The sequence below is a fragment of the Diprion similis genome, chromosome 9 (assembly GCF_021155765.1).
Source record: "Diprion similis isolate iyDipSimi1 chromosome 9, iyDipSimi1.1, whole genome shotgun sequence".
NCBI classification, from domain to species: Eukaryota; Metazoa; Arthropoda; class Insecta; order Hymenoptera; family Diprionidae; genus Diprion; species Diprion similis.
Genome location: NC_060113.1, coordinates 13608940 through 13623089, shown reverse-complemented (window position 1 = coordinate 13623089; position 14150 = coordinate 13608940).

The window sequence follows — 14150 nt, the reverse complement described above, 5'->3', positions numbered from 1 at the left end:
ATTCAGCGCGTCAAATTACGCCGGAAACAACCGTCTTTCTCTTGATATTGCTCGATAGACGAAGTCGGAGTCCGTTTGTTTGTTTTTCAGATATCGGTTAGTAACTTTTTTTCTATACATGCTAGCGACCTAAAACTTGTTTTATCGCATTCAGCGCAGCAAATTACGCCGGAAACGGTCGTCTTTGTTCTGATATTGCTCAAAACACGGAGTCGAATTCCGTTTGTTTGTTTCGTGGATATCGGTGAGTAACTTTTTTCTATACATGCTAGCGACCTAAAACTTGTTTTATCGCATTCAGCGCGTCAAATTACGCCGGAAACGGTCGTCTTTGTTTTGATATTATTTAAAACACGAAGTCGAATTCCGTTCTTTTGTTTCGTGGATATCGGTGAGTAACTTTTTTTCTATACATGCTAGCGACCTAAAACTTGTTTTATCGCATTCAGCGCGTCAAATTACGCCGGAAACGGTCGTCTTTGTTTTGTTGTTGCTCCAAACACGAAGTCGAATTCCGTTCGTTTGTTCCGTGGATATCGGTGAGTAACTTTTTTTCTATACATGCTAGCGACCTGAAACTTGTTTCATCGCATTCAGCCCGTCAAATTACGCCGGAAACGGTCGTCTTTGTTCTGATATTGCTCAAAACACGGAGTCAATTTCCGTTCGTTTGTTTCGTGGATATCGGTGAGTAACTTTTTTTCTATACATGCTAGCGACCTAAAACTTGTCTCATCGCATTCAGCGCGTCAAATTACGCCGGAAACGGTCGTCTTTGTTCTGATATTGCTCAAAACACGGAGTCAATTTCCGTTCGTTTGTTTCGTGGATATCGGTGAGTAACTTTTTTTCTATACATGCTAGCGACCTGAAACTTGTTTTATCGCATTCAGCGCGTCAAATTACGCCGGAAACGGTCGTCTTTGTTTTGATATTGCTTAAAACACGAAGTCGAATTCCGTTCGTTTGTTTCGTGGATATCGGTGGGTAACTTTTTTTCTATACATGCTAGCGACCTAAAACTTGTTTCATCGCATTCAGCGCGTCAAATTACGCCGGAAACGGTCGTCTTTGTTTTGATGTTGCTTAAAACACGAAGTCGAATTCCGTTCGTTTGTTCCGTGGATATCGGTGAGTAACTTTTTTTCTATACATGCTAGCGACCTGAAACTTGTTTCATCGCATTCAGCGCGTCAAATTAGCCGGAAACAACCGTCTTTCTCTTGATATTGCTCGATAGACGAAGTCGGAGTCCGTTTGTTTGTTTTTCAGATATCGGTTAGTAACTTTTTTTCTATACATGCTAGCGACCTAAAACTTGTTTTATCGCATTCAGCCTGTCAAATTACGCCGGAAACGGTCGTCTTTGTTTTGATATTGCTCAAAACACGACGTCGAATTCCGTTCGTTTGTTTCGTGGATATCGGTGAGTAACTTTTTTTCTATACATGCTAGCGACCTAAAACTTGTTTTATCGCATTCAGCGCGTCAAATTACGCCGGAAACGGTCGTCTTTGTTTTGATATTGCTTAAAACACGAAGTCGAATTCCGTTCGTTTGTTTCGTGGATATCGGTGAGTAACTTTTTTTCTATACATGCTAGCGACCTAAAACTTGTTTTATCGCATTCAGCGCGTCAAATTACGCCGGAAACGGTCGTCTTTGTTTTGATGTTGCTCAAAACACGAAGTCGAATTCCGTTCGTTTGTTCCGTGGATATCGGTGAGTAACTTTTTTTCTATACATGCTAGCGACCTGAAACTTGTTTCATCGCATTCAGCCCGTCAAATTACGCCGGAAACGGTCGTCTTTGTTCTGATATTGCTCAAAACACGGAGTCAATTTCCGTTCGTTTGTTTCGTGGATATCGGTGAGTAACTTTTTTTCTATACATGCTAGCGACCTAAAACTTGTCTCATCGCATTCAGCGCGTCAAATTACGCCGGAAACGGTCGTCTTTGTTCTGATATTGCTCAAAACACGGAGTCAATTTCCGTTCGTTTGTTTCGTGGATATCGGTGAGTAACTTTTATTCTATACATGCTAGCGACCTAAAACTTGTTTTATCGCATTCAGCGCGTCAAATTACGCCGGAAACGGTCGTCTTTGTTTTGATATTGCTTAAAACACGAAGTCGAATTCCGTTCGTTTGTTTCGTGGATATCGGTGGGTAACTTTTTTTCTATACATGCTAGCGACCTAAAACTTGTTTCATCGCATTCAGCGCGTCAAATTGCGCCGGAAACGGTCGTCTTTGTTTTGATGTTGCTTAAAACACGAAGTCGAATTCCGTTCGTTTGTTCCGTGGATATCGGTGAGTAACTTTTTTTCTATACATGCTAGCGACCTGAAACTTGTTTCATCGCATTCAGCGCGTCAAATTAGCCGGAAACAACCGTCTTTCTCTTGATATTGCTCGATAGACGAAGTCGGAGTCCGTTTGTTTGTTTTTCAGATATCGGTTAGTAACTTTTTTTCTATACATGCTAGCGACCTAAAACTTGTTTTATCGCATTCAGCCTGTCAAATTACGCCGGAAACGGTCGTCTTTGTTTTGATATTGCTCAAAACACGACGTCGAATTCCGTTCGTTTGTTTCGTGGATATCGGTGAGTAACTTTTTTTCTATACATGCTAGCGACCTAAAACTTGTTTTATCGCATTCAGCGCGTCAAATTACGCCGGAAACGGTCGTCTTTGTTTTGATATTGCTTAAAACACGAAGTCGAATTCCGTTCGTTTGTTTCGTGGATATCGGTGAGTAACTTTTTTTCTATACATGCTAGCGACCTAAAACTTGTTTTATCGCATTCAGCGCGTCAAATTACGCCGGAAACGGTCGTCTTTGTTTTGATGTTGCTCAAAACACGAAGTCGAATTTTGTTCGTTTGTTCCGTGGATATCGGTGAGTAACTTTTTTTCTTAACATGCTAGCGACCTGAAACTTGTTTCATCGCATTCAGCGCGTCAAATTACGCCGGAAACAACCGTCTTTCTCTTGATATTGCTCGATAGACGAAGTCGGAGTCCGTTTGTTTGTTTTTCAGATATCGGTTAGTAACTTTTTTTCTATACATGCTAGCGACCTAAAACTTGTTTTATCGCATTCAGCGCAGCAAATTACGCCGGAAACGGTCGTCTTTGTTCTGATATTGCTCAAAACACGGAGTCGAATTCCGTTTGTTTGTTTCGTGGATATCGGTGAGTAACTTTTTTCTATACATGCTAGCGACCTAAAACTTGTTTTATCGCATTCAGCGCGTCAAATTACGCCGGAAACGGTCGTCTTTGTTTTGATATTATTTAAAACACGAAGTCGAATTCCGTTCTTTTGTTTCGTGGATATCGGTGAGTAACTTTTTTTCTATACATGCTAGCGACCTAAAACTTGTTTTATCGCATTCAGCGCGTCAAATTACGCCGGAAACGGTCGTCTTTGTTTTGATGTTGCTCAAAACACGAAGTCGAATTCCGTTCGTTTGTTCCGTGGATATCGGTGAGTAACTTTTTTTCTATACATGCTAGCGACCTGAAACTTGTTTCATCGCATTCAGCCCGTCAAATTACGCCGGAAACGGTCGTCTTTGTTCTGATATTGCTCAAAACACGGAGTCAATTTCCGTTCGTTTGTTTCGTGGATATCGGTGAGTAACTTTTCTTCTATACATGCTAGCGACCTAAAACTTGTTTCATCGCATTCAGCGCGTCAAATTACGCCGGAAACGGTCGTCTTTGTTTTGATATTGCTTGAAACACGAAGTCGAATTCCGTTCGTTTGTTTCGTGGATATCGGTGGGTAACTTTTTTTCTATACATGCTAGCGACCTAAAACTTGTTTTATCGCATTCAGCGCGTTAAATTACGCCGGAAACGGTCGTCTTTGTTTTGATGTTGCTCAAAACACGAAGTCGAATTCCGTTCGTTTGTTCCGTGGATATCGGTGAGTAACTTTTTTTCTATACATGCTAGCGACCTGAAACTTGTTTCATCGCATTCAGCCCGTCAAATTACGCCGGAAACGGTCGTCTTTGTTCTGATATTGCTCAAAACACGGAGTCAATTTCCGTTCGTTTGTTTCGTGGATATCGGTGAGTAACTTTTTTTCTATACATGCTAGCGACCTAAAACTTGTTTCATCGCATTCAGCGCGTCAAATTACGCCGGAAACGGTCGTCTTTGTTTTGATATTGCTTAAAACACGAAGTCGAATTCCGTTCGTTTGTTTCGTGGATATCAGTGAGTAACTTTTTTTCTATACATGCTAGCGACCTAAAACTTGTTTTATCGCATTCAGCGCGTCAAATTACGCCGGAAACGGTCGTCTTTGTTTTGTTGTTGCTCCAAACACGAAGTCGAATTCCGTTCGTTTGTTCCGTGGATATCGGTGAGTAACTTTTTTTCTATACATGCTAGCGACCTGAAACTTGTTTCATCGCATTCGGCCCGTCAAATTACGCCGGAAACGGTCGTCTTTGTTCTGATATTGCTCAAAACACGGAGTCAATTTCCGTTCGTTTGTTTCGTGGATATCGGTGAGTAACTTTTTTTCTATACATGCTAGCGACCTAAAACTTGTCTCATCGCATTCAGCGCGTCAAATTACGCCGGAAACGGTCGTCTTTGTTCTGATATTGCTCAAAACACGGAGTCAATTTCCGTTCGTTTGTTTCGTGGATATCGGTGAGTAACTTTTTTTCTATACATGCTAGCGACCTAAAACTTGTTTTATCGCATTCAGCGCGTCAAATTACGCCGGAAACGGTCGTCTTTGTTTTGATATTGCTTAAAACACGAAGTCGAATTCCGTTCGTTTGTTTCGTGGATATCGGTGGGTAACTTTTTTTCTATACATGCTAGCGACCTAAAACTTGTTTCATCGCATTCAGCGCGTCAAATTACGCCGGAAACGGTCGTCTTTGTTTTGATGTTGCTTAAAACACGAAGTCGAATTCCGTTCGTTTGTTCCGTGGATATCGGTGAGTAACTTTTTTTCTATACATGCTAGCGACCTGAAACTTGTTTCATCGCATTCAGCGCGTCAAATTAGCCGGAAACAACCGTCTTTCTCTTGATATTGCTCGATAGACGAAGTCGGAGTCCGTTTGTTTGTTTTTCAGATATCGGTTAGTAACTTTTTTTCTATACATGCTAGCGACCTAAAACTTGTTTTATCGCATTCAGCCTGTCAAATTACGCCGGAAACGGTCGTCTTTGTTTTGATATTGCTCAAAACACGACGTCGAATTCCGTTCGTTTGTTTCGTGGATATCGGTGAGTAACTTTTTTTCTATACATGCTAGCGACCTAAAACTTGTTTTATCGCATTCAGCGCGTCAAATTACGCCGGAAACGGTCGTCTTTGTTTTGATATTGCTTAAAACACGAAGTCGAATTCCGTTCGTTTGTTTCGTGGATATCGGTGAGTAACTTTTTTTCTATACATGCTAGCGACCTAAAACTTGTTTTATCGCATTCAGCGCGTCAAATTGCGCCGGAAACGGTCGTCTTTGTTTTGATGTTGCTCAAAACACGAAGTCGAATTCCGTTCGTTTGTTCCGTGGATATCGGTGAGTAACTTTTTTTCTATACATGCTAGCGACCTGAAACTTGTTTCATCGCATTCAGCCCGTCAAATTACGCCGGAAACGGTCGTCTTTGTTCTGATATTGCTCAAAACACGGAGTCAATTTCCGTTCGTTTGTTTCGTGGATATCGGTGAGTAACTTTTTTTCTATACATGCTAGCGACCTAAAACTTGTTTCATCGCATTCAGCGCGTCAAATTACGCCGGAAACGGTCGTCTTTGTTTCGATATTGCTTAAAACACGAAGTCGAATTCCGTTCGTTTGTTTCGTGGATATCGGTGAGTAACTTTTTTTCTATACATGCTAGCGACCTAAAACTTGTTTTATCGCATTCAGCGCGTCAAATTACGCCGGAAACGGTCGTCTTTGTTTTGATGTTGCTCAAAACACGAAGTCGAATTCCGTTCGTTTGTTCCGTGGATATCGGTGAGTAACTTTTTTTCTATACATGCTAGCGACCTGAAACTTGTTTCATCGCATTCAGCCCGTCAAATTACGCCGGAAACGGTCGTCTTTGTTCTGATATTGCTCAAAACACGGAGTCAATTTCCGTTCGTTTGTTTCGTGGATATCGGTGAGTAACTTTTTTTCTATACATGCTAGCGACCTAAAACTTGTTTTATCGCATTCAGCGCGTCAAATTACGCCGGAAACGGTCGTCTTTGTTTTGATATTGCTTAAAACACGAAGTCGAATTCCGTTCGTTTGTTTCGTGGATATCGGTGGGTAACTTTTTTTCTATACATGCTAGCGACCTAAAACTTGTTTCATCGCATTCAGCGCGTCAAATTACGCCGGAAACGGTCGTCTTTGTTTTGATGTTGCTTAAAACACGAAGTCGAATTCCGTTCGTTTGTTCCGTGGATATCGGTGAGTAACTTTTTTTCTATACATGCTAGCGACCTGAAACTTGTTTCATCGCATTCAGCGCGTCAAATTAGCCGGAAACAACCGTCTTTCTCTTGATATTGCTCGATAGACGAAGTCGGAGTCCGTTTGTTTGTTTTTCAGATATCGGTTAGTAACTTTTTTTCTATACATGCTAGCGACCTAAAACTTGTTTTATCGCATTCAGCCTGTCAAATTACGCCGGAAACGGTCGTCTTTGTTTTGATATTGCTCAAAACACGACGTCGAATTCCGTTCGTTTGTTTCGTGGATATCGGTGAGTAACTTTTTTTCTATACATGCTAGCGACCTAAAACTTGTTTTATCGCATTCAGCGCGTCAAATTACGCCGGAAACGGTCGTCTTTGTTTTGATATTGCTTAAAACACGAAGTCGAATTCCGTTCGTTTGTTTCGTGGATATCGGTGAGTAACTTTTTTTCTATACATGCTAGCGACCTAAAACTTGTTTTATCGCATTCAGCGCGTCAAATTACGCCGGAAACGGTCGTCTTTGTTTTGATGTTGCTCAAAACACGAAGTCGAATTCCGTTCGTTTGTTCCGTGGATATCGGTGAGTAACTTTTTTTCTATACATGCTAGCGACCTGAAACTTGTTTCATCGCATTCAGCCCGTCAAATTACGCCGGAAACGGTCGTCTTTGTTCTGATATTGCTCAAAACACGGAGTCAATTTCCGTTCGTTTGTTTCGTGGATATCGGTGAGTAACTTTTTTTCTATACATGCTAGCGACCTAAAACTTGTTTCATCGCATTCAGCGCGTCAAATTACGCCGGAAACGGTCGTCTTTGTTTCGATATTGCTTAAAACACGAAGTCGAATTCCGTTCGTTTGTTTCGTGGATATCGGTGAGTAACTTTTTTTCTATACATGCTAGCGACCTAAAACTTGTTTTATCGCATTCAGCGCGTCAAATTACGCCGGAAACGGTCGTCTTTGTTTTGATGTTGCTCAAAACACGAAGTCGAATTCCGTTCGTTTGTTCCGTGGATATCGGTGAGTAACTTTTTTTCTATACATGCTAGCGACCTGAAACTTGTTTCATCGCATTCAGCCCGTCAAATTACGCCGGAAACGGTCGTCTTTGTTCTGATATTGCTCAAAACACGGAGTCAATTTCCGTTCGTTTGTTTCGTGGATATCGGTGAGTAACTTTTTTTCTATACATGCTAGCGACCTAAAACTTGTTTTATCGCATTCAGCGCGTCAAATTACGCCGGAAACGGTCGTCTTTGTTTTGATATTGCTTGAAACACGAAGTCGAATTCCGTTCGTTTGTTTCGTGGATATCGGTGGGTAACTTTTTTTCTATACATGCTAGCGACCTAAAACTTGTTTCATCGCATTCAGCGCGTCAAATTACGCCGGAATCGGTCGTCTTTGTTTTGATGTTGCTCCAAACACGAAGTCGAATTCCGTTCGTTTGTTCCGTGGATATCGGTGAGTAACTTTTTTTCTATACATGCTAGCGACCTGAAACTTGTTTCATCGCATTCAGCGCGTCAAATTACGCCGGAAACAACCGTCTTTCTCTTGATATTGCTCGATAGACGAAGTCGGAGTCCGTTTGTTTGTTTTTCAGATATCGGTTAGTAACTTTTTTTCTATACATGCTAGCGACCTAAAACTTGTTTTATCGCATTCAGCGCAGCAAATTACGCCGGAAACGGTCGTCTTTGTTCTGATATTGCTCAAAACACGGAGTCAATTTCCGTTCGTTTGTTTCGTGGATATCGGTGAGTAACTTTTTTTCTATACATGCTAGCGACCTAAAACTTGTTTCATCGCATTCAGCGCGTCAAATTACGCCGGAAACGGTCGTCTTTGTTCTGATATTGCTCAAAACACGGAGTCAATTTCCGTTCGTTTGTTTCGTGGATATCGGTAGGTAACTTTTTTTCTATACATGCTAGCGACCTAAAACTTGTTTTATCGCATTCAGCGCGTCAAATTACGCCGGAAACGGTCGTCTTTGTTTTGATATTGCTTAAAACACGAAGTCGAATTCCGTTCGTTTGTTTCGTGGATATCGGTGAGTAACTTTTTTTCTATACATGCTAGCGACCTAAAACTTGTTTCATCGCATTCAGCGCGTCAAATTACGCCGGAAACGGTTGTCTTTGTTTTGATGTTGCTCAAAACACGAAGTCGAATTCCGTTCGTTTGTTCCGTGGATATCGGTGAGTAACTTTTTTTCTATACATGCCAGCGACCTGAAACTTGTTTCATCGCATTCAGCGCGTCAAATTACGCCGGAAACAACCGTCTTTCTCTTGATATTGCTCGATAGACGAAGTCGGAGTCCGTTTGTTTGTTTTTCAGATATCGGTTAGTAACTTTTTTTCTATACATGCTAGCGACCTAAAACTTGTTTGATCGCATTCAGCCTGTCAAATTACGCCGGAAACGGTCGTCTTTGTTTTGATATTGCTCGAAACACGACGTCGAATTCCGTTCGTTTGTTTCGTGGATATCGGTGAGTAACTTTTTTTCTATACATGCTAGCGACCTAAAACTTGTTTCATCGCATTCAGCGCGTCAAATTACGCCGGAAACGGTCGTCTTTGTTCTGATATTGCTCAAAACACGGAGTCAATTTCCGTTCGTTTGTTTCGTGGATATCGGTAGGTAACTTTTTTTCTATACATGCTAGCGACCTAAAACTTGTTTTATCGCATTCAGCGCGTCAAATTACGCCGGAAACGGTCGTCTTCGTTTTGATATTGCTTAAAACACGAAGTCGAATTCCGTTCGTTTGTTTCGTGGATATCGGTGAGTAACTTTTTTTCTATACATGCTAGCGACCTAAAACTTGTTTCATCGCATTCAGCGCGTCAAATTACGCCGGAAACGGTCGTCTTTGTTTTGATGTTGCTCAAAACACGAAGTCGAATTCCGTTCGTTTGTTCCGTGGATATCGGTGAGTAACTTTTTTTCTATACATGCCAGCGACCTGAAACTTGTTTCATCGCATTCAGCGCGTCAAATTACGCCGGAAACAACCGTCTTTCTCTTGATATTGCTCGATAGACGAAGTCGGAGTCCGTTTGTTTGTTTTTCAGATATCGGTTAGTAACTTTTTTTCTATACATGCTAGCGACCTAAAACTTGTTTTATCGCATTCAGCGCGTCAAATTACGCCGGAAACGGTCGTCTTTGTTTTGATGTTGCTCAAAACACGAAGTCGAATTCCGTTCGTTTGTTCCGTGGATATCGGTGAGTAACTTTTTTTCTATACATGCTAGCGACCTGAAACTTGTTTCATCGCATTCAGCGCGTCAAATTACGCCGGAAACAACCGTCTTTCTCTTGATATTGCTCGATAGACGAAGTCGGAGTCCGTTTGTTTGTTTTTCAGATATCGGTTAGTAACTTTTTTTCTATACATGCTAGCGACCTAAAACTTGTTTTATCGCATTCAGCGCAGCAAATTACGCCGGAAACGGTCGTCTTTGTTCTGATATTGCTCAAAACACGGAGTCAATTTCCGTTCGTTTGTTTCGTGGATATCGGTGAGTAACTTTTTTTCTATACATGCTAGCGACCTAAAACTTGTTTCATCGCATTCAGCGCGTCAAATTACGCCGGAAACGGTCGTCTTTGTTCTGATATTGCTCAAAACACGGAGTCAATTTCCGTTCGTTTGTTTCGTGGATATCGGTAGGTAACTTTTTTTCTATACATGCTAGCGACCTAAAACTTGTTTTATCGCATTCAGCGCGTCAAATTACGCCGGAAACGGTCGTCTTTGTTTTGATATTGCTTAAAACACGAAGTCGAATTCCGTTCGTTTGTTTCGTGGATATCGGTGAGTAACTTTTTTTCTATACATGCTAGCGACCTAAAACTTGTTTCATCGCATTCAGCGCGTCAAATTACGCCGGAAACGGTTGTCTTTGTTTTGATGTTGCTCAAAACACGAAGTCGAATTCCGTTCGTTTGTTCCGTGGATATCGGTGAGTAACTTTTTTTCTATACATGCCAGCGACCTGAAACTTGTTTCATCGCATTCAGCGCGTCAAATTACGCCGGAAACAACCGTCTTTCTCTTGATATTGCTCGATAGACGAAGTCGGAGTCCGTTTGTTTGTTTTTCAGATATCGGTTAGTAACTTTTTTTCTATACATGCTAGCGACCTAAAACTTGTTTGATCGCATTCAGCCTGTCAAATTACGCCGGAAACGGTCGTCTTTGTTTTGATATTGCTCGAAACACGACGTCGAATTCCGTTCGTTTGTTTCGTGGATATCGGTGAGTAACTTTTTTTCTATACATGCTAGCGACCTAAAACTTGTTTCATCGCATTCAGCGCGTCAAATTACGCCGGAAACGGTCGTCTTTGTTCTGATATTGCTCAAAACACGGAGTCAATTTCCGTTCGTTTGTTTCGTGGATATCGGTAGGTAACTTTTTTTCTATACATGCTAGCGACCTAAAACTTGTTTTATCGCATTCAGCGCGTCAAATTACGCCGGAAACGGTCGTCTTCGTTTTGATATTGCTTAAAACACGAAGTCGAATTCCGTTCGTTTGTTTCGTGGATATCGGTGAGTAACTTTTTTTCTATACATGCTAGCGACCTAAAACTTGTTTCATCGCATTCAGCGCGTCAAATTACGCCGGAAACGGTCGTCTTTGTTTTGATGTTGCTCAAAACACGAAGTCGAATTCCGTTCGTTTGTTCCGTGGATATCGGTGAGTAACTTTTTTTCTATACATGCCAGCGACCTGAAACTTGTTTCATCGCATTCAGCGCGTCAAATTACGCCGGAAACAACCGTCTTTCTCTTGATATTGCTCGATAGACGAAGTCGGAGTCCGTTTGTTTGTTTTTCAGATATCGGTTAGTAACTTTTTTTCTATACATGCTAGCGACCTAAAACTTGTTTTATCGCATTCAGCGCGTCAAATTACGCCGGAAACGGTCGTCTTTGTTTTGATGTTGCTCAAAACACGAAGTCGAATTCCGTTCGTTTGTTCCGTGGATATCGGTGAGTAACTTTTTTTCTATACATGCTAGCGACCTGAAACTTGTTTCATCGCATTCAGCGCGTCAAATTACGCCGGAAACAACCGTCTTTCTCTTGATATTGCTCGATAGACGAAGTCGGAGTCCGTTTGTTTGTTTTTCAGATATCGGTTAGTAACTTTTTTTCTATACATGCTAGCGACCTAAAACTTGTTTTATCGCATTCAGCCTGTCAAATTACGCCGGAAACGGTCGTCTTTGTTTTGATATTGCTCAAAACACGACGTCGAATTCCGTTCGTTTGTTTCGTGGATATCGGTGAGTAACTTTTTTGCTATACATGCTAGCGACCTAAAACTTGTTTTATCGCATTCAGCGCGTCAAATTACGCCGGAAACGGCCGTCTTTGTTTTGATATTGCTTCAAACACGAAGTCGAAGTCCGTTTGTTTGTTTTTCAGATATCGGTTGGTAACTTGTTTTCTATACATGCTAGCGACCTAAAACTTGTTTCATCGCATTCAGCCCGTCAAATTCCGCCGGAAACGGTCGTCTTTGTTTTGATATTGCTTAAAACACGAAGTCGAATTCCGTTCGTTTGTTTCGTGGATATCGGTGGGTAACTTTTTTTCTATACATGCTAGCGACCTAAAACTTGTTTCATCGCATTCAGCGCGTCAAATTACGCCGGAAACGGTCGTCTTTGTTTTGATGTTGCTTAAAACACGAAGTCGAATTCCGTTCGTTTGTTCCGTGGATATCGGTGAGTAACTTTTTTTCTATACATGCTAGCGACCTGAAACTTGTTTCATCGCATTCAGCGCGTCAAATTAGCCGGAAACAACCGTCTTTCTCTTGATATTGCTCGATAGACGAAGTCGGAGTCCGTTTGTTTGTTTTTCAGATATCGGTTAATAACTTTTTTTCTATACATGCTAGCGACCTAAAACTTGTTTCATCGCATTCAGCCTGTCAAATTACGCCGGAAACGGCCGTCTTTGTTTTGATATTGCTCGAAACACGAAGTCGAAGTCCGTTTGTTTGTTTTTCAGATATCGGTTGGTAACTTTTTTTCTATACATGCTAGCGACCTAAAACTTGTTTCATCGCATTCAGCCCGTCAAATTACGCCGGAAACGGTCGTCTTTGTTCTGATATTGCTCAAAACACGGAGTCAATTTCCGTTCGTTTGTTTCGTGGATATCGGTGAGTAACTTTTTTTCTATACATGCTAGCGACCTAAAACTTGTTTCATCGCATTCAGCGCGTCAAATTACGCCGGAAACGGTCGTCTTTGTTTCGATATTGCTTAAAACACGAAGTCGAATTCCGTTCGTTTGTTTCGTGGATATCGGTGAGTAACTTTTTTTCTATACATGCTAGCGACCTAAAACTTGTTTTATCGCATTCAGCGCGTCAAATTACGCCGGAAACGGTCGTCTTTGTTTTGATGTTGCTCAAAACACGAAGTCGAATTCCGTTCGTTTGTTCCGTGGATATCGGTGAGTAACTTTTTTTCTATACATGCTAGCGACCTGAAACTTGTTTCATCGCATTCAGCCCGTCAAATTACGCCGGAAACGGTCGTCTTTGTTCTGATATTGCTCAAAACACGGAGTCAATTTCCGTTCGTTTGTTTCGTGGATATCGGTGAGTAACTTTTTTTCTATACATGCTAGCGACCTAAAACTTGTTTCATCGCATTCAGCGCGTCAAATTACGCCGGAAACGGTCGTCTTTGTTTCGATATTGCTTAAAACACGAAGTCGAATTCCGTTCGTTTGTTTCGTGGATATCGGTGAGTAACTTTTTTTCTATACATGCTAGCGACCTAAAACTTGTTTTATCGCATTCAGCGCGTCAAATTACGCCGGAAACGGTCGTCTTTGTTTTGATGTTGCTCAAAACACGAAGTCGAATTCCGTTCGTTTGTTCCGTGGATATCGGTGAGTAACTTTTTTTCTATACATGCTAGCGACCTGAAACTTGTTTCATCGCATTCAGCCCGTCAAATTACGCCGGAAACGGTCGTCTTTGTTCTGATATTGCTCAAAACACGGAGTCAATTTCCGTTCGTTTGTTTCGTGGATATCGGTGAGTAACTTTTTTTCTATACATGCTAGCGACCTAAAACTTGTTTTATCGCATTCAGCGCGTCAAATTACGCCGGAAACGGTCGTCTTTGTTTTGATATTGCTTGAAACACGAAGTCGAATTCCGTTCGTTTGTTTCGTGGATATCGGTGGGTAACTTTTTTTCTATACATGCTAGCGACCTAAAACTTGTTTCATCGCATTCAGCGCGTCAAATTACGCCGAAATCGGTCGTCTTTGTTTTGATGTTGCTCAAAACACGAAGTCGAATTCCGTTCGTTTGTTCCGTGGATATCGGTGAGTAACTTTTTTTCTATACATGCTAGCGACCTGAAACTTGTTTCATCGCATTCAGCGCGTCAAATTACGCCGGAAACAACCGTCTTTCTCTTGATATTGCTCGATAGACGAAGTCGGAGTCCGTTTGTTTGTTTTTCAGATATCGGTTAGTAACTTTTTTTCTATACATGCTAGCGACCTAAAACTTGTTTTATCGCATTCAGCGCAGCAAATTACGCCGGAAACGGTCGTCTTTGTTCTGATATTGCTCAAAACACGGAGTCAATTTCCGTTCGTTTGTTTCGTGGATATCGG